We start from the raw sequence: 24,683 nt of genomic DNA, 5'->3' as shown, positions 1-24,683 counted from the left end.
GGGTGTGTGGGTAGTGTTTAGAGATTAATCAACTTATGCACCTATTAATGAGAGTTCACTAGACGAATGTCCACTAATTAGAAAATATTCATTAATCAACTAAAATATTCACTACTCTGAGAATATATCCACTTTAAGACCAATGAATTCAGCTTTACAGAAAGCAAACCTGGGAATCAGCGGTTCCAGTGTGAACTCTTCAGCCCAGCAGAATCCTGCTGGTCATTGCTACTGAGGTCCAGATCTCCTAGGCCTGAGGTTTCTAGCTGCAGAACTGATGCCAACATTTCACATGACGTTCTCAGTGAGTCTACAAATAGCAAGTCTGTAATACAGAAATAAACACAGTTCTTATTTAGGTAGAGATGTGCATTTAATAGCATGACAGTGATAAAAGTATTTTTTTCTGATATGCTGTAAAACCAAATGAATCATTTCCTTCAAATAAGTATCAATGCCTTTTTTGTTTCCCCTCTCAAAACAGTTTTAGTAATCACTTGGATTTGCCCAGCTTTGTAACATTATCATATGGAAGCCACAGAGTAAAATTTTCTGAGAAATGTCTGTATAATCCTTGTGGTTCTATAGCCTTTTGAACAACTCTTCTCCAAATTGTGATCCTTTCATTAGAGCCTTGGATTCATATGTCCAAACCAGCACTTTACTCGACTCCCTAGTGGTGGAGTCTGGAAAAATGTTTGTTGCTGTTAGAACCTTTTGAAGATTGAAAATAGGTAAGATGTACAGGAAGATGTCATTTTGGGAGGTTGTGAAACAGGTGACCCACTCAGAGAGATATTTAAACTGAGTGAGTCACCAACACAGGGAGAAACCCAGTGCAGAACTAGTTAGACAAAGGAACACAGCCAAATATAGTTAACGAGTCCGAAGTGGGGCTAGAACTCATTCACTCCTGGTGGAAGGCACATGTACTAGCGCTGCATCACTGCACAGATGGGTGAAACGAGCACCCTTTAAACACTGAGCCCGAAAACGAGTGGAAACATTGAATGTCCGCTTAAACACTACTGTGGTGGGGGGAGAACAAAGGGCTACCTCGGAATCAGGCCAGCATGAAACAAAAAACAACACCAACTGAAGACCCCTTAACTAAAATATTTCTTTAATCTCACACTTAATGAAAGTTTGTGAGAACGTAACATAAGACTCCCTTAAATACGGATTTATTTTAAGTACTAAGGTGTTGCAACTCAAGAAGAAACAGAATAGATCTCAAGCTGCTACAGAGCAAAGCGAGAGAAAACCGTCTTATCTCCACCCAAATTACCAGCCAAGTCATTTGCAAGAACTTCATACAAAGACTGAGCGAGGCTGAAAGTGAGCCTCGCTCTTAAATAGGCCATCCCACAGGTGTAGTGGATCTCCCCTGATTAAGAGCACCCCTGCACCGCCCTCTGGTGGCCGGCGCAGGTTCATCTCCAGTCCTGGCCCTCACAGGTTACCCATCTTCTGATTCCAAGATTACATTACATTAAAAGACATTGAAATTCTTGACACACCAAAGTTGTGAGACCTGATTTATTGGACTGTACAATTCGTGCAGCGTGGAGGAGAAATTATTAGTACCTAATATTCTGACACCTCAGTGTAAACCAGTGTGTCAGACATGGACTAAGCCTGCTTTTACATTGGTACAACACCAAGGGTGAACTTTTTTCATCTGAACTTAGGCTTAATCTAGGTCATGTGAACAGACCATTACTTTTCTAATTCAGTTGTAATTTGTGATGAAAATGGTTGTCACTAAATTGATTTGTTAGCATAGCAAGTAATGTCAGGCTATTAAACCTTTACCTTTTGGTCTTGTCCATGTGCTTGCTTGTTTTGTTTCTTCCTTATTCTGCCCCCTTGTTTCTAGACTCCGCCCTTGATTGTTCTCACCTGTGTCTTGTTACCTGTTCCTGTATTTAAGCCCTGTGTTTTTTCCTGTGAGGTTGCTGGTCTTTGTATTGTTTGTATTGTATTGTTTGGTCTTGTTTTGGACTTCCATTGTGTGTTTAGTCTGTATTTCTTTTTGTCGTGTCTGTTCCCTGATCTATCCCTGTTGGCTCTGCATCTAATAAATCTCGCTTCTCTTCTCATATGCGCTTGCCTGATCATCGCTCCACCACATTACACATAGAATTAGTTATGAAACGTATTAAATGGATTTGCCAGTTTAAAGGATACATATTGTGCCTCCTTTGGTCTCCATTACATCATGAATTTTACTTCTTACATTATGTAAGAATGTTGTACCTTTGCATTGCACAGTCCTAGCACTGTTCACACAAAGCAGAGGGTTATATTCACTCATAATGCTTAAAGATAAGCATTTTATGTATTTGTTCACCCTAATATGCATTTAATATTTTACTATGACCATTACTCTACTATTTTACTCTACTGTTCAACTATATATCCACTACTCTGAGAATATATCCACTATAAGACCGATGCATTCAGCTTCATAGGAAGCAAACCTGATAATCTGCGGTTCCAGTGTGAAATCTTCAGAAGCTTCGCTCCTGAATCCTGCAGGTCATTGTTACTGAGGTCCAGATCTCCCATGCCTGAGTTTTCTAACTGCAGAACAGATGCCACAGTTTCACATGACTTCTTATTCTGTAATAAAGAAGTAAATACATTTCTTCTTTAGGTATGGATGAGTGTTCAACAGCATTACAGTGATAAATATGCAGTTTTTCAGATTTGAATGCTTATTTTATTTGTGATTGTATCTCTTTATTTACCGTAGCTCTAAACCTGAGTTACTCCTGCCTTCAAATAATTATCAGTGCGTTTTGTTTTCCCCTCAACTGAGAAAATACAGTCTCTCAAAGTGTAGCCCTCCCTATCAGCCCATCTTTTAGACATTTATGTAAAAAAAATTACTACTAACTACTACTTCATCTTACTAAATACTAAAATAAATAAATAAATTGATAAAAATCCATTCAGAAATATGGAAGAGATATTACCGGTCGCAGTGCATCTAGGAATCAATTATTTGCCCCACTCCCACTAAACACCATGGCCCAAACCTTTTTAAACTATGAAAAGTGTTATAACGATCCAGATGTTTATCTTTTGTCTGATGAAACACCGTTAGAGGAAGAGGTATAGACACACAGCTGGACACTGGAGATTATCTGTTAGGTTTGTCTGCAATAACATCATGTATAGTTTCCATTAAGGCTTGATAATAGTATTATATATGCTCATTCATTATCAAAATTGAGCACACACAGTGAAAGCTTCATGGTAAGAAAGCCTCGGAAGTTCAGCCAAATATATCAACACTATGCCAGTTTGGCTGTGAAGAACGAGAATCTGAATCCATGATTATCTCATCTTTAGTACTTAATACTGTTGCTACAAACCTTGTGATCTAATTTCTGATGTAATGAATCCACTCTATAATGTCTAAATACCCCTCAAGTGAGATATTAATCCAAATGTTTACTTTAGATCAGATCTTTAAGGTCAGTGTGGAGCATCATTCTCATCCTCTTCTCGAATCATATTTTAAAAAAATTAAATATAGGTTTTTAATTTTTTGAACATCTTTTTTTGGAAATTGGGTTCTGGATAGATAATAATAATAATAATAATAATAATAATAGTAATAATAATAATAATAATGATTTATGCCAATACATAAATACATTAGCTATTGTTAGACAGCACAACTGTCACAGGTTTTGCCAACAGATGAGCTGAGGAAGAAGAAAAGAGCCCTACAAAGACAGAGTGAGAGTCACGATGGATGGGTAAACATCCGACCATGGCATTTGCAGGGCAGGAAGACAGCCGTGACGTGTACTTGTAAGTTCCTGAGTGCAGTAAAGAATAAGAAGGATGGATTAAGTCTTCCACAATAAAGAGGTTCCCTTATGCACATGGAAAATTTTCCCATTTTCATTTTAATCCCAATACTGGATGGAAGTTTGGCTGTGGGAATTGTGGGTATTGGTATTTGTCCATATGGCTGGGTACTTTGCTGTTTACTGGTATCAATACACCACCATGTTTTTTTAATTTATTTTTTTACTGAGAATCCTGGAAAAGATCATGAGAAGAATTCAGGATACAAACCAAGGAGACGAGGTTCTAGCAGGAATCTTTCCACATCTCGGAGTGCATTAAGCAGCGCAGGTAAGTGAAAGTTGGCTCAGGCTGGGACGCCTGCACAGTCAGAGAGTAGGAGGGGCTCTGTTCGGAGTAGTCTGCACCAGGCCATGTCCTCGACAATGTCTGTGTGTCTTAAAACAAAGTTAGTAAAAAACAAGAAGCTTGTATAAAGAAGGTTTTAGTGATACAAAGATAAAGGATCACATCTAGTGACCAGCAGCAAGAATGACAGCAGAGTGGATAAATCTTCAATGGCCAATAAAGAAAAAGAAAATTATATCCAGCCAATCATAGAAGGGTAGAATGTGCCGCCTCAGCAATATTCAATACTCCACACAGGTTGTTTTGGCAGCTCATCTTAATTGAGGTAAAACTGCTCAACTTTGTGTGAAGTGCTGTTTCTTTAAAATATATTATAACTTTATTATTTCTTCTTCTTTCTTGATTATAACTTTAAATTTCTTCTGTCTTGGTCTTCAGTTTTCATGAACCAAAGTCACAATGGCAGACGGACAGATAGACAGACGGATGGACGAACAGATGGATGGATGGACAGACAGACAGACAGACAGACTTCCTTGCACACAGTCACACACACACCAGTTCCCCTGAATCATCTGCTATGTTTTATATATGTCAGTATCTGCTTCATTCATCGGTTTCTTCCTCAGCTCTATAAGGAGGACAATGTTATATTTGCTCTTTACTTTAACTGAAGCCTATAATCTGAGGATCACTGAGGATTCACATTAAACCCAAAACCTCCTGAAGATGTCCACTAGAGGGAGCTGCTGCATGCGACAGCAATAAACGCTGACTGTGAACCCTTTCACAAGTGCTCAGACACCCAGTGTGTATCTGATATGTGACCTTAGTGACAACCAGAATCTTTCATTTCAAACAAAAGTGCACCAACAGCAGGTCCAGTGTTTCAGTGTCTGCTGTTCTCAGAAACATTTCACTCTGTGAATAAGACATAAAACCTGAATGCTAGAGGTAAATAAACAAGGCAACAGTCTGGAAGACATGCCAGTGTAAAGCAGCCTAAAGTGTGAAAGCCCTGCTGAGATGAACAGCACAGAGCAGTACGAATTCCTTGCTGGACTAAACTGGTCTAAGCTGGTTTAGCTAGTTTAGCTGGGATGTGAGACAGCTGCTTATATATTGTATAATGTGTAGATTAAAACTGTACACAACAGTCGGAACATGTTACCTGTACGCTACTCTGTGCATGATAGACTCTTACTTCACTGTACAGTAGATATTTTGTACAGTATTGTTGTGTTTTCCCTGTAATTGATGTTGACACCCTCACAAGGAAAATTCCTCACGTCTTGTACTTGAGGAACAAAAAGTAAATGTAAAAGTAATTTCTATGCAGTGAATCCGAAAGGACGAAAGGTGCTGTGAACGAAAGCGTTCTGGACTCTAGTTCATTTATGAATCTGTTTCACTGCAGTTATATAACCTCTCAAATGCTCTGCTTTTGGGCTTCTAACTGCAAGCAATAAACAATACATTGCTTTGAATCAAACACATCATAAAGGCTTTGTGTTGAGTTTTATATTTGTACTTTACTTATTTGCTGAACTTGTTTATTCACTATAGTTACTCGTTCACTACAGAAGCTTATTCACTGTAATTATTTATGTACTTATTCCCTTTTAGGTAAAGATGTTGTACATATTTATTCTATTATTGACTATGTACTGTGGTTGCTGATTCACTATAGTTGCTGATTCATTATAGATGCTTAGTCACCATAGTTGCTTATTTGCTTTGGTTGCTTTTCAGTATCATGATACATATTCGCTATGGATACTTTTCACTATTATTACTTATCAACTGTGGCTGCTTATTCGCTATGGCTGCTTTTCACTATCGTAATACATATACAATATGGATACTTTTCACTCTTTTTACTTATTAACTATGGCTGCTTACTCACTATGGTTACTTACGTATTAAAGCTGTTTAATTATGGTACTTATTCTTAATGGTTGTGATTTCTCTAAAGATCCATATGATTTATTCGCTAGTGTTACTTATTAATTATTTTTGCTTATTCACCAGGGTTACATATTCACTATGGTTGCCTATTCACTGTGGTGACTTATGTGTTAGGGTATTAGAGTATTTATTCACTATGGTTACTCATTTAATATAGTGTACTTATTCACCACAGCCACTTATTCACTATGATTACTCATTTAATATAGTGCACTTATTCACCACAGCCACTTATTCACTATGGTTCCTCGTTTAATATAGTGTACTTATTTACTACAGCCACTTATTCACTATAGTTACTCATTTAATATAGTATAGTTATTTACTACAGCCACTTATTCACTATGGTTACTCGTTTAATATAGTATACTTATTCACTACAGCCACTTATTCACTATGGTTACTCGTTTAATATAGTATAGTTATTTACTACAGCCACTTATTCACTATGGTTACTCATTTAATATAGTATACTTATTCACTACAGCCACTTATTCACTATGGTTACTCATTTAATATAGTATACTTATTCACTACAGCCACTTATTCACTATAGTTACTCATTTAATATAGTATAGTTATTTACTACAGCCACTTATTCACTATGGTTACTCGTTTAATATAGTATACTTATTCACTACAGCCACTTATTCACTATGGTTACTCGTTTAATATAGTATACTTATTCACTACAGCCACCTTTTCACTATGGTTACTCGTTTAATATAGTATACTTATTCACTACAGCCACTTATTCACTATGGTTACTCATTTAATATAGTATACTTATTTACTACAGCCACTTATTCACTATGGTTACTTGTTTAATATAGCATATTTATTCACTACAGCCACTTATTCACTACGGTTACTTGTTTATTATGGCATATTTATTCACAACAGCCATTTATTCACTATCTCTCTCATTTAATATAGCATATTTATTCACTACAGCCACTTATTCACTATCTCATTTAATATAGCATATTTATTCACTACTGCCACTTATTCATTATGGTTACTTGTTTAATATATCATATTTATTCACTACAGCCACTTGTTCACTATGGTTACTTGTTTAATATAGCATATTTATTCAGTACAGCCACTTATTCACTATCTTGTTTAATATAGCATATTTATTCACTATAGCCACTTATTCACTATGGTTACTTGTTTAATATAGCATATTTATTCACTACAGCCACCTATTCACGTTGGTTACTTGTTTAATATAGCATATTTATTCACTACAGCCACTTATTCACTATGGTTACTTGTTTAATATAACATATTTATTCACTACAGCTACTTGTTCACTATGGTTACTTGTTTAATATAGCATACGTATTCACTACAGCCACTTATTCACTATCTCTCTCGTTTACTATAGCATATTTATTCACTACAGCCACATATTCACTATGGTTACTTGTTTAATATAGCATATTTATTCACTACAGCCACTTATTCACTATCTCTCTCAATTAATATAGCATATTTATTCACTACAGCCACATATTCACTATGGTTACTTGTTTAATATAGCATATTTATTCACTACAACCACATATTCACTATCTCTCTTGCTTAATATAGCATATTTATTCACTACAGCCACATATTCACTATGGTTACTTGTTTAATATAGCATATTTATTCACTACAGCCACTTATTCACTATGGTTACTCGTTTAATATAGTATACTTATTTACTAATGCCACTCATTCACTATGTTTACTCGTTTAATATAGTATACTTATTTACTACAGCCACTTATTCACTATGGTTACTTGTTTAATATAGCATATTTATTCACTACAGCCACTTATTCACTATGGTTACTCGTTTAATATAGTATACTTATTTACTAATGCCACTCATTCACTATGTTTACTCGTTTAATATAGTGTACTTATTCACTTCAGCCACTTATTGACTATGGTTACTCATCTAATATAGCATACGTATTTAATACAGCCACTTATTCACTATGTTGATTATCGTGGTTACTAATGATCCACTGTGGTTCTTTATTTATTACAGTGATTAAACAACAGTTACTGTTACTTTTTGCATTTGAAATTATGTATATATTTAATATGTTTTACTGTATAGGAGGACATGTACATGCGTGCAGACACACACACACACACACACACACACCTAGTCAACGTGTCACTTACACTGTATGAAGCACATGTGTGTGTGTGTGTGTGTGTGTGTGTGTGTGTGTGTGTGTGTGTGTGTGTGTGTATGTGTGTATGAAGCAGTCGGACGCTCAGTAATGGAGGCGCCACAGCTCTTTAAGAATCAAAGGGAAGGGGTGGAGCCTGGGAGGAAGTTTCTACCTGAAAATACAGGTGTGCACCACAATCAAAGCCCAGCTCGCTGAAATGACTGACTCGCGACTCTAAACACAGGGCGCCACGGCGAGGGAGGGGTGTGTGTATGTGTGTGTGTCTGTGTGTGTGTGTATGGGGGGGTAGGTGTATGTGTGTGTGTGTGTATGTAGGTAGGTGTGTGTGTTGGGGGTGGAGGGGTGTATGTGTGTGTCCGCCAGTAGGATTTGTGGATTTCCAGTGGCAAACAGGGCAGAGGAAATGTGGCGTTCAGCAGCTGTGTGTTTGGGAATTTAGGCAGAGGAAGTTAGCGTTAGCGTTAGCCACTGCTAACCCCCACTCTTTGTGTTAGCGTGAGCTGGTTTTAACAGTCAGTGGTGCCGTAGCTTTAGCCGGGGCCTCACTCTGTGGGTGGCTTTGACAAATCTGACCCATTAGCGCAGAGAAATTAGCATCCGTTCGGCTAGCCTGCTGCTCACACAGGCGCCTGGCTCGCTAGCCTACGCTAAAGTTCACTGAGTTTAGACCTGTGTGGGAAACATACGGCTGCTCTTTTCACTTCTACACTTGATTTTATAGAATTCATCATCTGAAATCCTGATTAATGGGACGGTTACACAGTTGTGGAGCTAAATATGCATCTAGCCTCTTAAAGATGCTTTAACCGTCTCATGAACAATAGCTACATTTTTGCAGGGTTTATTGACTGGAAGTGATTTAAATGAGTAACAGTGGTGGCAGGGGTAGGGCTGAGGTCATTAGCATATAATTAGCATCATAATAACTTTAATTTTTTTTAAAAGAATAATTTACTGTCATTCTCCAATTTGAGTCGGATGGTCAAGCTTTGAAAGTCACCTTCATTTCAGTCAAAATCACAATATTACTAAAAATAAAGAAAAGGAAAATTTAAAAATGTGTTTTTCTTCTTCTCATAAACTTCTGGAAATTTAAATGATGTTAAAATGCCTGTTGATTATGTGATTTGTGGAATGTTCATACTTTTAGAGGAGCGAATGTGTTCAAGTAACAGAACTGAGTGATTACTGAGAGACTACAATGCACATTTCTCATAACCTACAATGGACAACTCATCAAAAAGAATATTTCAGAATGAGAAATTAGATTACACATTAATGCAAATATAATACAATTTTTGAAGCAGTGTATATCTGAAGGTAAAGTGTAGTTATATTGTGGTTTGCTAAGTGCATATTTTGTTGCAAAGGACAGTTCATCTGTGTTCAAAATGTCTGTTTACTTTACATACACATTTACATTTATAATGGCAACTGACACAAATGGCCTTGCAACTGTTGTATCTCTCTGTGTTCCGCGAAACTCAGAGATATTTTGTTTCCTCGAGTTCCGAGAGTGAGTGCTAATTAAAGGTGAACTCTTCTCTGTTCCACAAAAGAAACAAGCCAACTGCTAAAACAACATGATATAAAAACCTTCTGAGCCACTACTGTCTGAACACACACCTTCTGAAAACACACCTTCTGAATCTCTACTGTCTGAACACACACCTTCTGAAAACACAGCTTCTGAATCTCTACTGTCTGAACACACATCTTCTGAAAACACCTTCTGAATCTCTATTGTCTGAACAAACACCTTCTGAACCACTAGTGTCTGAACACACATCTTCTGAAAACACCTTCTGAATCTCTACTGTCTGAACAAACACCTTCTGAACCACTACTGTCTGAACACACACCTTCTGAAAACACACCCTCTGAATCTCTACTGTCTGAACAAACATCTTCTGAAAACACCTTCTGAAGCTCTACTGTCTGAACAATCACCTCCTGAATCTCTACTGTCTGAACAAACACCTCCTGAATCTCTACTGTCTGAACAAACACCTCCTGAATCTATACTGTCTGAACAAACACCTTCTGAACATCTACTGTCTGACCAAACACCTTTTGAACATCTATTGTCTGAACAAACACCTTCTGAACCACTACTGTCTGAACAAACACCTTCTGAACCACTACTGTCTGAACAAACACCTTCTGAACCACTACTGTCTGAACAAACACCTCCTGAATCTCTAATGTCTGACCAAACACCTTCTGAACCACTACTGTCTGACCAAACACCTTCTGAAACATGACTGTCTGAACAAACACCTTCTGAACCACTACTGTCTGACCAAACACCTCCTGAATCTGTACTGTCTGACCAAACACCTCCTGAATCTCTACTGTCTGACCAAACACCTTCTGAACCACTACTGTCTAAACAATCACCTCCTGAATCTCTACTGTCTGAACAACCACCTCCTGAATTTCTACTGTCTGAACAAACACCTCCTGAATCTCTAATGTCTGACCAAACACCTTCTGAACCACTACTGTCTGACCAAACACCTTCTGAAACATGACTGTCTGAACAAACACCTTCTGAACCACTACTGTCTGAACAAACACCTCCTGAATCTGTACTGTCTGACCAAACACCTCCTGAATCTCTACTGTCTGACCAAACACCTTCTGAACCACTACTGTCTGAACAAACACCTTCTGAAACATGACTGTCTGAACAAACACCTTCTGAACCACTACTGTCTGAACAAACACCTCCTGAATCTGTACTGTCTGAACAACCACCTCCTGAATTTCTACTGTCTGAACAAACACCTCCTGAATCTCTAATGTCTGACCAAACACCTTCTGAACCACTACTGTCTGACCAAACACCTTCTGAAACATGACTGTCTGAACAAACACCTTCTGAACCACTACTGTCTGAACAAACACCTCCTGAATCTGTACTGTCTGACCAAACACCTCCTGAATCTCTACTGTCTGACCAAACACCTTCTGAACCACTACTGTCTAAACAATCACCTCCTGAATCTCTACTGTCTGAACAACCACCTCCTGAATTTCTACTGTCTGAACGAACACCTTCTGAACATCTACTGTCTGAACACACACCTTCTGAATCACTAGTCTGCCTGAATTTATAACACATTTACACTATATAAAGTTTAAGAAATGAAAGTTGTTAAAACTCAACAACCAAATACATTAAAAAAACAATCATCAAAAGAGCTTATTACATCAAAGGCATTTCAATGTATTGTCAGGGGCTGCTTAAAGTCTGTTGTGATAGGTATAAATCTCTGCACAATAAAATATTATTAAAAACAAAGTCCTAATAAATAAACATCCAGAATAAAGTCCAATATTTAAAAAAGAAGTTCTAATAAAATTATCCAGATTGTAGCTTTAATAAAATTAACATCCAGAATAAAGTTCTAATAAAATTAACATCCAGAATAAAGTTCTAATAAAATTAACATCAAGAATGAAATTCTAATAAATATTATCCAGAACGAAGCTTTAATAAAATGAATGTCCAGAATGAAGTTCTAATAAATGTCTAATAATATTAATATTCAGAATGAGTTTTAATAAAATTATCCAGAATGAAATTCTAATAAAACTTGAATAAAATTAATGAATGAAATTCTAATATAATTGTAATACTATTAATATTCAGAATGAAATTCTAATAAAACTCTCCAAAATGAAGATTAAATTAAATTAATGTGCAGAATGAAGTTCTAATAAAATTTTAATAAAATTAATGTCCAGAATGAAGTTCTAATAAAATTCTAATAAAATTAATAAAGAATAAAGTTCTGTAAAAAATTAACATCAAGAATGAAATTATAATAAAGTTAATGTCTAGCATGATATTCTGAAAAATATTATCCAGAATGAAGCTTAAATAAAATTAATGTCCAGAATGAAGATCTAATAAAATTAACATCCAAAATAAATTTCAAATAATATTCTAATAAAATTAATGTCCAGAATGAAATTCTAATAAATATTATCCAGAACGAAGCTTTAATAAAATTAATGTCCAGAATTTAATTGTAATATTATCCAGAATAAAGCTTTAATAAAATTAAAGTATAGAATTAAGTTCTAATAAAATTCTAATAAAGTATAAAATTAATTCCAGATTGAAGTTCTAATAAAATTCTAATAAATTAATATTAAGAATTAAGTTCTAATAAAATCATCCAGAATCATGCTTTTTAAAAATTTACATTCAGAATAAATCTTCTAATGTAATTTTCCAGAATTAAGTTATAACAAATCTCTGATAAAATGTAATGTCCAGAATAATGTTCTAATGTAATTTTAATAAATTACTATCCAGAATGAAGTTTTAATAAAATTGATGTGCTAAATGAAGTTCTAATAAAATTCTAATAAAATTAATTTCTAGAAGGAAGTTCTAATAAAATTCTAATAAAATTAATAATCAGAATGAGGTTCTAAATTATAAAATTATCCAGACTAAACCTTTAAGAAAATTAATGTCCGGAAGTTCTAATAAAATTAACATCCAGAATAAAGTTCTAATAAAATTAACATCCAGAATGAAATTCTAATAAATACTATCCAGAATGAAACTTTAATAAAGTTAGTGTATAGCATGACATTTTAATCTATTTTATCCAGAATGAAGCTTTAATCAAATTAATTTCCAGAATGAAGGTTTACAAAAATTAACACCCAGAATAAAATTCTAATAAAATCCCAAAATGAAATTCTAATGAATATTATCCAGAATGAAGCTTAACTTAAAATGAATATCTAATGTAGAATGCTAATAAATATTATCCAGAATGAAGGCTTAATAAAATTAACGTGTTTGAATAAAATTCTATAATAAAATTAATGTCCAGAATGAAATTCTAATATTATCCAGAATAAAGCTTTAATAAAATGAATGTACAGAATTAAGTTCTAATACTATTCTAATAAAATTAATTCCAGATTGAAGTTCTAATAAAATCCTAATAAAATTAATGTCCAACACTATTCTAATAAAATTAACTACAGATTGAAGTTCTAATAAAATTCTAATAAAATTCACATTCAGAATGAAGTTCTAATAAAATTCTAATAAAATGAATGTCTAGAATTAAGTTCTAATGTAATTCTAATAAAATGAATCTTCAGAATGAAGCTTTAATAAAATTAATTTGCAGAATGAAGTTCTAATAAAATTCTAATAAAATTTCTGTCCAGAATGAAGTTCTAATAAAATTAACATCCAACATAAAATTCTACTAAAATTACTGCCCAAAATGAAGTTGGGATAAAATTCCTATCCACACTGACGTTTTAGACAAGCAAAGAGAGAGGGATGAGGGAGAGAGCTAAAGACAGAGAGACATAAGAGAAAAAGAGAGAAAACACACAGACAGAGAAACGAAATTGTTTCCTGTCTGTCTCAGATAAGGTTGAGGTTTGTGTCCAACACGTTGAGACAGGTGAGGAGCTCAGTGTGTGTGTGTGTGTGAGTATGTGCGTGTGTGTGTGTGTGTGTGTGTGTATGTGTGAGTGCGTGAGAGTGTGTGTGTGAGTGTGTGTGTGTGTATGTGACAGTGTGTGACCGTGTATGTGAGTTATTGTGTGTGTGTCAGTGTGTATGTGTGAGTTTGAAAATGTGTGAGTGTATGTATGTGTATGTTCGTATGTGTGTGTGTGTGAGTATATGTGTGTGTATGTATGTGTGTCTGTGTGTGTAAAATATTGTGAATCACACTGTAAAATACTGTACATCACACTGTAAAATACTGTATGTTACACTAAAATACTGTTTATCCCACTAGTTTACTGTACATTGCACTAAAGTGCTGTACATCACACTGTAGTTTACTGTAAATTACTCTGTAAAACACTGTACATCACACTAAAATACTGTTTATCACACTATAAAGTACTGTACATCACACTGTAATATACTGCAAATTACACTAAAATACTGTATATCACACTGTAAAGTACTGTACAGTGCAATGCAGTGTACTGTAAATCATACTAAAGTACTGTTTATCACACTGTAAAGTACTGTACATCACAATAAAGTACTGTACATCACAATAAAGTTCTGCATCACACTGTAATGTACTGTATATCACTGTAAAATACTGTACAACACTGTAAAATACTGTACAACTCAAATACTGTACATCATACTAAAATACTGTTTCACACTGTAATGTACTGAATATCACATTGTAATATACTTTATTTTAAGTTAATAAAATATTGTGATGTTTCACTATAAAATATCACACCATAAATTACTGTAGAGCACACTGTACACCACTGTGTATCACACCTTAAAATCCTTTATTACATCAAAAACCTGTCATCACACTGTAAAATATACATAACACTGAATTACTGTGTATCAGAGCATAATATACAAAACACACCATCACTGTAAAATGCTGTACACTGCACCATAATATTCTGTACATCACACTATTACTGATCATTGTGAGCTGCTGGGAGTGTTTATCTGGTTATTATTGATTATTAACTGATCGCTATTGATTGACTGTGAGCTGCTGGAAGTGTTTATCTGGTTATTATTGATTATTAACTGATCGTTATTGATTGACTGGGAGCTGCTGGGAGTGTTTATCTGGTTATTATTGATTATTAACTGATCGCTATTGATTGACTGTGAGCTGCTGGAAGTGTTTATCCGGTTATTATTGATTATTAACTGATCGCTATTGATTGACTGGGAGCTGCTGGGAGTGTTTATCTGGTTATTATTGATTATTAACTGATCGCTATTGATTGACTGGGAGCTGGTGGGAGTGTTTATCTGGTTATTATTGATTATTAACTGATCGCTATTGATTGACTGGGAGCTGGTGGGAGTGTTTATCTGGTTATTATTGATTATTAACTGATCGTTATTGATTGACTGGGAGCTGGTGGGAGTGTTTATCTGGTTATTATTGATTATTAACTGATCGCTATTGATTGGCTGGGAGCTGCTGGGAGTGTTTATCTGGTTATTATTGATTATTAACTGATCGCTATTGATTGACTGGGAGCTGGTGGGAGTGTTTATCTGGTTATTATTGATTATTAACTGATCGTTATTGATTGACTGGGAGCTGCTGGGAGTGTTTATCTGGTTATTATTGACTATTAACTGATCGCTATTGATTGACTGGGAGCTGCTGGGAGTGTTTATCTGGTTATTATTGATTATTAACTGATCGCTATTGATTGACTGGGAGCTGGTGGGAGTGTTTATCTGGTTATTATTGATTATTAACTGATCGCTATTGATTGACTGGGAGCTGGTGGGAGTGTTTATCTGGTTATTATTGATTATTAACTGATCGTTATTGATTGACTGGGAGCTGGTGGGAGTGTTTATCTGGTTATTATTGATTATTAACTGATCGCTATTGATTGACTGGGAGCTGGTGGGAGTGTTTATCTGGTTATTATTGATTATTAACTGATCGCTATTGATTGACTGGGAGCTGGTGGGAGTGTTTATCTGGTTATTATTGATTATTAACTGATCGCTATTGATTGACTGGGAGCTGCTGGGAGTGTTTATCTGGTTATTATTGATTATTAACTGATCGCTATTGATTGACTGGGAGCTGGTGGGAGTGTTTATCTGGTTATTATTGATTATTAACTGATCGCTATTGATTGACTGGGAGCTGGTGGGAGTGTTTATCTGGTTATTATTGATTATTAACTGATCGCTATTGATTGACTGGGAGCTGGTGGGAGTGTTTATCTGGTTATTATTGACTATTAACTGATCGCTATTGATTGACTGGGAGCTGGTGGGAGTGTTTATCTGGTTATTATTGATTATTAACTGATCGCTATTGATTGACTGGGAGCTGCTGGGAGTGTTTATCTGGTTATTATTGATTATTAACTGATCGTTATTGATTGACTGGGAGCTGCTGGGAGTGTTTATCTGGTTATTATTGATTATTAACTGATCGCTATTGATTGACTGGGAGCTGCTGGGAGTGTTTATCTGGTTATTATTGATTATTAACTGATCGCTATTGATTGACTGGGAGCTGGTGGGAGTGTTTATCTGGTTATTATTGATTATTAACTGATCGCTATTGATTGACTGGGAGCTGCTGGGAGTGTTTATCTGGTTATTATTGATTATTAACTGATCGCTATTGATTGACTGGGAGCTGCTGGGAGTGTTTATCTGGTTATTATTGATTATTAACTGATCGCTATTGATTGACTGGGAGCTGGTGGGAGTGTTTATCTGGTTATTATTGATTATTAACTGATCGCTATTGATTGACTGGGAGCTGGTGGGAGTGTTTATCTGGTTATTATTGATTATTAACTGATCGCTATTGATTGACTGGGAGCTGGTGGGAGTGTTTATCTGGTTATTATTGATTATTAACTGATCGCTATTGATTGACTGGGAGCTGGTGGGAGTGTTTATCTGGTTATTATTGATTATTAACTGATCGCTATTGATTGACTGGGAGCTGGTGGGAGTGTTTATCTGGTTATTATTGATTATTAACTGATCGCTATTGATTGACTGGGAGCTGGTGGGAGTGTTTATCTGGTTATTATTGATTATTAACTGATCGCTATTGATTGACTGGGAGCTGCTGGGAGTGTTTATCTGGTTATTATTGATTATTAACTGATCGCTATTGATTGACTGTGAACTGATGGGAGTGTTTACCTGGTTATTATTGATTATTATGCAGTTGTTATTGATTATTACCTGCTTGCTATTGATTGAGCTGGTGGGAGTGTTTATCTGTTTTTTATTAATTATTATGTGGTTGTTATTGATTATTACCTGGTTGCTATTGACTGTGAGCTGGTGGGAGTGGTATATGTGTATATGTGTGCGCTCTGTGGTGCTGATCTTCTGAAGTCTCACTCTGTGGTGCTTCAGGAAAGGTGTGGCTGCTGAGTAAAGCCTGCTGTCATAAACTCACACACTGCCGAGCGACGGACGCAGAGAGAGACCGACTGCTCACACACACACACACACACACACACACACACACACACGCGCACATACACACACACACACACACACACACACACACACACACACACGCACACACGCACACACACACACACTCTCAGACAGTCTCAGAGAGGAGCTGCAGTGCTGAACTCAGGTAAAACACCTCTAAACTTCATTTTTACGCTCTTACACTGTTAATGTAGTCCAGAAGAAAGGTGTGTGTGTGTGTGTGTGTGTGTGTGTGTGTGTGTGTGTGTGTGTGTGTGAGAGTCTGTGCGTGTGTGTGTGTGCATGTGTGTGTGTGTACACATGCCTAAAGACACTGTCAGATTTACTGAATGAACAAAGCGTTCTGTACTCGTTCCTTAAACCTGAATGAAGCTCTTCTACATTGTACCTGTATAGCGCTGTATTCGTGCACTGTACTCGTCTACACAGTCCTCACGGGAAGTGTTATTTCAGGATTTCAGGAGAAGCAAGAAACCTTCTCAACCTTTAATGAAAGTTCAGGAAGCAAGACTTTCACTTCAAGTCATTTTTAAATCATTTCTTTTGGTCCATTCAACATGAAATGCACATGTAACAGGAAAGACCAGCTGAGATTTTTATATTTTACCAATGTTTTCATTCTGATTCATCACAATGTTTAACCTGAAGCAGCGGTTTTGGAGAGGTTTTGTTCTGATACCAACTCCAGTTTTCTACACACGCACTGTAGTATCTATGAATCAGTTTACAGATGCTAAAGAAATAAAAATACGTATAGAAATAAATGTTTAATTACTACAGCTGCTATGTTTCTATTCCGATTGCTTTTTGATTCATAATTCAGTTTATATTTGATAGTATTTTCCCGTTTAAGATTGTGGCTGTACTGGTCTGTACTGGTCCGCTGTGCTTCGGCCAAATCTTCTACTTTCCTGGAAGTTGAGGCCATGCTTGGTGAATTCTTATGATCTAATGTCTGCCGGATAAAACTGGTCTGAACCGAGAGTGTGATGAGTGTGTTAAAGCTGCCACTATCGCCCTCAGCTTACTCATTACACCTCTGCGCTTCTGGACCTCTGAACGAAGAGCTGCTCAGAAGAACTGCTAGAGAACGTCCTGAGGAACCTCAACCCCTCCTGCAGTAGAACTCAAATAACGACTGCAGTAGAAGTAAAAGTAACCCCCCATAACCCCCCCTCAAAAAATAAACGAACAACAGCTTGAAAAACTTACAACGTAACTTACAGAACTGCACTAGAACCTCTTAGAACATCCAAACTACGAGGCTGGCGTATTTTCCACTCCAGCAGCTCTCACATTCTGGAGCTTTCAAACACAAAAACAGGACGGTGCTTAAAGCGAACAGTTTTTTTACTTCAAATAAAAGCTCCAAAGTGAGCAAACATAAAGCAGTTCAGCACGAACGAAGAAAAGAAACTCAGGATCTAAGAAACTGAATTAGGAAATAAACATAAATGATTAAAAAAATGGAACCGAGTCGTTTTATTCGCTAGTAGAGTTAAAAATACGAGTGTTTGAAAATGTAAAATCCATCAATGTGTCACATCATTACTGAAGGGTACGGAATTGATTAATGGAGCTCATTGAAAAGATTACATTAATCTGGGCGTTAAGGGACAAAATCACACTCTAAATGAAATATACTTTAAGTTGAAGTTCACCATCTGACTGCATTCAAATGGACTTTCCTGAACCTCTAATAGGATCCAGTTACAAAACTAAGCATAGTAATAATAATAATAATAATAATAATAATAATAATAATAGCCACATAAGTTTAGTTTTTAAAACAACAAATCATTCTAGGAGTCCATTTGGTGAATTTCTATTCTGGTATGTCATATATGTATGAGTCGACAGATTAATACCTGTTAAAATACAATAGTGTAATAATTATATATATATATATAACCTCATATCTCCATTTTTGCCATTTCCAGGTTTTGACATAACATGAAAGTTGATATGATATGATATGTTGCCCTTTACACTGTGTGTAAATTTCATGATGAATGGACTACAAGAAATGACTCAAAATGACTTGGAAAAATTTCTGGTTCCATTGACTTATATTAAAAGTAAGCTAGGCTTTAAACTTCTTTTGTAAAGTTACCATTTTGGACAACAGTGATATAATATTACTCAGTCTCTGTTATCCTTTATTTATTCCAAATTATTCAGGATCCACTATAAATGATTCCATATCTATGTTAGTGGGTCTATGCATCTTACAGTGTTACAGCGTGTGATTAATCATATTTAATATTGATATTTAGTGCAGATGTGGTGCATTTTTGCAACGTTCTATATATTTTTCAGCTTGTGTAGATCAGACAGGATCAGTTTGCTTACATTAGGCAGGAATAGGGATTAGGGTTAGGGAATAATCATAGGGCAGAGAGATGAGTGTGTGGACGGTACGTAACCTGATCTTCAGGACTTCATCAGCACTGTGTACTACAGCGCACTATTAAAGTGTTTATGTGTGGTCACAGTGTTTACACTAGCTATGTTTACATTCACACTAATAATACATTAATTATCCGGCTAATAGATCAGAATGAAAACAGCTAAATCTGTGTGGAGTAACGGCTTAATCTGGAAGAAATTTCTGTCCCACTGAAAGACATAAACATAAAAGTAATGACCATGGGAAGAGGTGAATGTCATCACTGTCGCTCTCAGAATCTCCATGTACAGTCTGAGCGTGGGCGCCAACATCACAATGAGGAAGAGTCTTGCAGCTACTGTAACAGTTGGCACTGAGTGCTGCTTCCTGCATTGTTGGGATTAATGTGCATGTGCAGCAACACCAGTGTGAGAAATATTATTCTAATACGTGTTGTATGGTCTTCACCATGACGTGTCCATTGACTGTTGGTATTGATGGTTTCATAAAACGAGCTTGAGCAACAGTTTCAGGGGCTGCAGGATCATTTTTAGATTACTCTATTATTAGATTTAGATTTAGTCTGAAAGTAATTTTGAGTTGCACCACTGCAAGTTGATGCACCACTGACTGATCTATGATAAATTACTGACAAATATAAACCTTACCATTTACTGACCGACTGTACACCTTACCCTCTATCAGATCACTGACTGACTCTACACCTTACCATCTATCAGACACCACTGACTGACTGTACACCTTACCATCTATTGGACACCACTGACCGACTCTACACCTTACCATCTATCAGACACCACTGATTGACTGTGCACCTTACCATCTATCAGACACCACAGACCAACTGTACACCTTACCATCTATCAGACACCACTGACCAACTGTATACCTTACCATCTATCAGACACAACTGACCGACTGTACACCTTACCATCTATCAGACACTACTGACCGACTGTACACCTTACCATCTATCAGACACCACTGACCAACTGTATACCTTACCATCTATCAGACACAACTGACCGACTGTACACCTTACCATCTATCAGACCACTGACCGACTGTGCACCTTACCATCTATCAGACACTACTGACCGACTGTATACCTTACCATCTATCAGACACCACTGACTGACTGTGCACCTTACCATCTATCAGACACCACTGACCGACTGTATACCTTACCATCTATCAGACACCACTGACTGACTGTGCACCTTACCATCTATCAGACACCACTGACCGACTGTATACCTTACCATCTATCAGACACCACTGACCAACTGTATACCTTACCATCTATCAGACACCACTGACTGACTGTGCACCTTACCATCTATTGGACACCACTGACCGAATGTACACCTTACAATCTATTGGACACAACTGACCGACTGTACACCTTACCATCTATCAGACCACTCACCGACTGTGCACCTTACCATCTATCAGACACTACTGACCGACTGTACACCTTACTATCTATTGGACACTACTGACCGACTGTACACCTTAACATCTATCAGCCCCACTAACCAACTGTACACCTTACAATCTATCAGACACCACTGACCAACTGTACACCTTACCATCTATCAGACACCACAGACCAACTGTACACCTTACCATCTATCAGACACCACTGACCAACTGTATACCTTACCATCTATCAGACACAACTGACCGACTGTACACCTTACCATCTATCAGACCACTCACCGACTGTGCACCTTACCATCTATCAGACACTACTGACCGACTGTACACCTTACCCTCTATCAGACACCACTGACCAACTGTGCACCTTACCATCTATCAGACACCACTGACCAACTGTATACCTTACCATCTATCAGACACAACTGACCGACTGTACACCTTACCATCTATCAGACCACTGACCGACTGTGCACCTTACCATCTATCAGACACTACTGACCGACTGTACACCTTACCCTCTATCAGACACCACTGACCAACTGTGCACCTTACCATCTGTCAGACACCACTGACTGACAGTACACCTTACAATCTACCAGACCACTGACCGACTGTACATGTTACCATTTATCAGACAACTGACCACATTCACACTTTACCCTCTATCAGACACCAACTTTACATCTTACCATCTATCGGACACTACTGACCAACTCTACACCTTACCATCTATCAGACACCACTGACTAACTGTACACCTTACCATCTACCAGACCACTGACCAACTGTACACCTTACCATCTATCAGACCACTGACTGACTGTACACCTTACCATCTACCAGACCACTGACCGACTGTACACCTTACCATCTATCAGACCACGGACCGACTGTGCACCTTATCATCTATCAGACACCACTGACCGACTGTACACCTTACCATCTATCAGACAACTGACCACATTCACACTTTACCCTCTATCAGACACCGACTGTACATCTTACCATCTATCGGACACTACTGACCAACTCTACACCTTACCGTCTATCAGATCACTGACCGACTGTACACCTTACCATCTATCGGACTCTACTGACCGACTCTTCACCTTACCATCTATCAGATATTACTGACCAACCGTACACTTTACCCTCTATCAGACAAAACTGACTCTGTGTATATATGTGCTGAAGTACAGTGCATCAGATACTATTCACTCACCATTTTGATGAGATTTTAAGTACTAAGTGTTTAGCTGTTATTGTGATATTAGTTTTCGATTCACCTTTACATCACAAGTCATGTAGTGGCATTTGAGTCTGGTCCTGTTTGATTGTAAGTATTACATGTAAAGCAATGGAATGGAATAGAATAGAGGAGAATGGAATGGAATTGAACACAATAGAACTGGAATGTATTTCCATGGAATGAAGTGAATAAACAGGAATGAAATTGAAAGGAATGGAAATGAATGGAACAGAATGATATAAAATCTGCTGGACTTGAAAATGGATTAAAAGCAGAACAACTCAAACTCAAATCATATAAACTCTATATTTAATTGAAAATAGAAAAAAAAAACAACATATAAAATGTTGAAACTGAGAAATTGTATTACCCTTTTAAAAATAATATATTTTTTTTAATTTGATGCCTGCAATACATTATAAAATAGTTGGGACAGGGAAACAAAAGACTGGTAAAGTTAAGTATTACTAAAACACATAACTAATTATGTTAATTGGCAACAGGTCAGTATCATGACTAGGTATAAAAAGAGCATCCCAGAGAGGCTGAGTATATCAGAAGTGCAACTTAGCATGTATTAAAAAGAATAACATTTCTCAATATAAAATAGCAAAGAGCTTCTGCTTTTCATCGTCTACGGTGCAGAACATCATTAAAGACAGAGAATCTGGAGAGATCTCTGTCTGTGAGGGACGAGGCTGAAAACCAGGATTAGCTGGCCGTGATCTTTGGGCCCTCAGGCAGCACTGCATTAAAAACAGACATGATTCTATAGTGGAAATCACTGCATGGGCTCAGAAACACTTCTGAAAACCTCTGTCTGTGAACACAGTTCATCACTGCATCCATAAGTGCTAATTAAAACTCTAAAACACAAAGAAGAACCCAAATATAAACAGGATTCAGAAACGCTGCCACCTTCTCTGGGCCTGAGCTAATTTAAAATGGACTGAGGGGAAGTGGAAAAGTGTCCTGTGGTCCGACGAATCAACATTTGGGGGGAATGCATGCACATGGCATGGATGACGTGCACATCTGTGAAGGCACTGCAAATACTGAATGATATATACATGGCTTGGCAACATATGCTGCAGCCAGATGTCTTTTTCAGTGAAATTTAAAATGAGCATATATTTTTCAACAAACAATATACAATTGTAGATTTTAAATGATTTATACACCATTGCATTCTGTTTTTATTTCAATTTTGCAGAGCACCCCAAAGTTTTCTGATAATAGGTTTGTAAGGTAAAGTGAAGTGAACTGAACTGTATGGAAATCAATGGACTTCATTGGAAAGGGACAGAATTAAAAGGTTTGGAATGGACAGAACGAATGACTGACTGAATGAAATGGCAAGGAATGGAATAAGGGCTGGTCATCATCGATACATTTCTAAAGTCTACAAAATATGTATTCAGATAAACAAAAATTAAAAACAATATACTTCTGCATGCAGAAGAAAACAGTCCTACTGAATAAGTAATTTCATAAAATTAATAAATGTAATAAATGAAAACAAATAAGTAAACCAAATATAAGCGAACACATACAGTAGTCACAGTCAATTACATATAATACAATATAAATACACAGAGACACGTTGGTGCAGTGGTCAGCGTGTTATAAATGTGGTATTAGAAGTTCAGTCCTACTCAGACACACAGACAGGCCCCACTCAGTCTCCACTCTGTGTTTACAGCTCTTACCAAGTCTATACACATAAATCCACCCCCCGTCAGTCTGAGCGCTCTCTCTCTATCTCTCTCTCTCTCTCTCTCCCTCTCCCTCTCTCTCTCTCAGTCTCTCTATGTGTGTGTGAGTGTGTGTGTGTGTGTGTGTGTGTGTGTATGGTGAGGATCTGCTGTGCTGTTCTGGTTTAAACAGATTAACTCTGACTGCTTTTCTGCTGAGATTCAACTCTAATTCCCAGACTATTAAACGACCACACAGAGATACAGACAGACAGACAGACAGACAGACATACACACGCACAGAGATAGACAGACACAGAGATACAGAAGCATATAAAGACAAAGATACAGATACAAATGCAGATACAGAGATATTGACACATTCAGAGATAAAGACAGATACTTTAAGGAAAGAGATACAGAGATTCAGAGACACAAAGAAACAGATTCAGAGATACAGAAAATAAAAGATTGAGAGAGACAGACAAACAGAGACTCAGAGATATAGACACACAGAGATTCAGAGATACAGGCACACAGA

General features: G+C 36.8%; 1 protein-coding gene across 1 annotated transcript in view; it reads left to right on the top strand.

The window, feature by feature from the left end:
- Positions 1-17,429: 17,429 nt before the first annotated feature.
- The window catches only part of sp6 (Sp6 transcription factor), a 50,961-nt gene continuing 43,707 nt past the window's right edge, over positions 17,430-24,683 (top strand). The window contains exon 1 of the mRNA XM_037543773.1: positions 17,430-17,491. The gene's annotated coding sequence lies outside the window, so the exon portion shown is untranslated. The remainder of the gene's footprint in view (positions 17,492-24,683) is intronic.

This window comes from Pygocentrus nattereri, chromosome 12 (genome assembly GCF_015220715.1).
Source record: "Pygocentrus nattereri isolate fPygNat1 chromosome 12, fPygNat1.pri, whole genome shotgun sequence".
Lineage (NCBI taxonomy): Eukaryota > Metazoa > Chordata > Actinopteri > Characiformes > Serrasalmidae > Pygocentrus > Pygocentrus nattereri.
The sequence above is the reverse complement of the archived record's forward strand: the minus strand, read 5'-3'. Positions and strand labels throughout refer to the sequence as shown.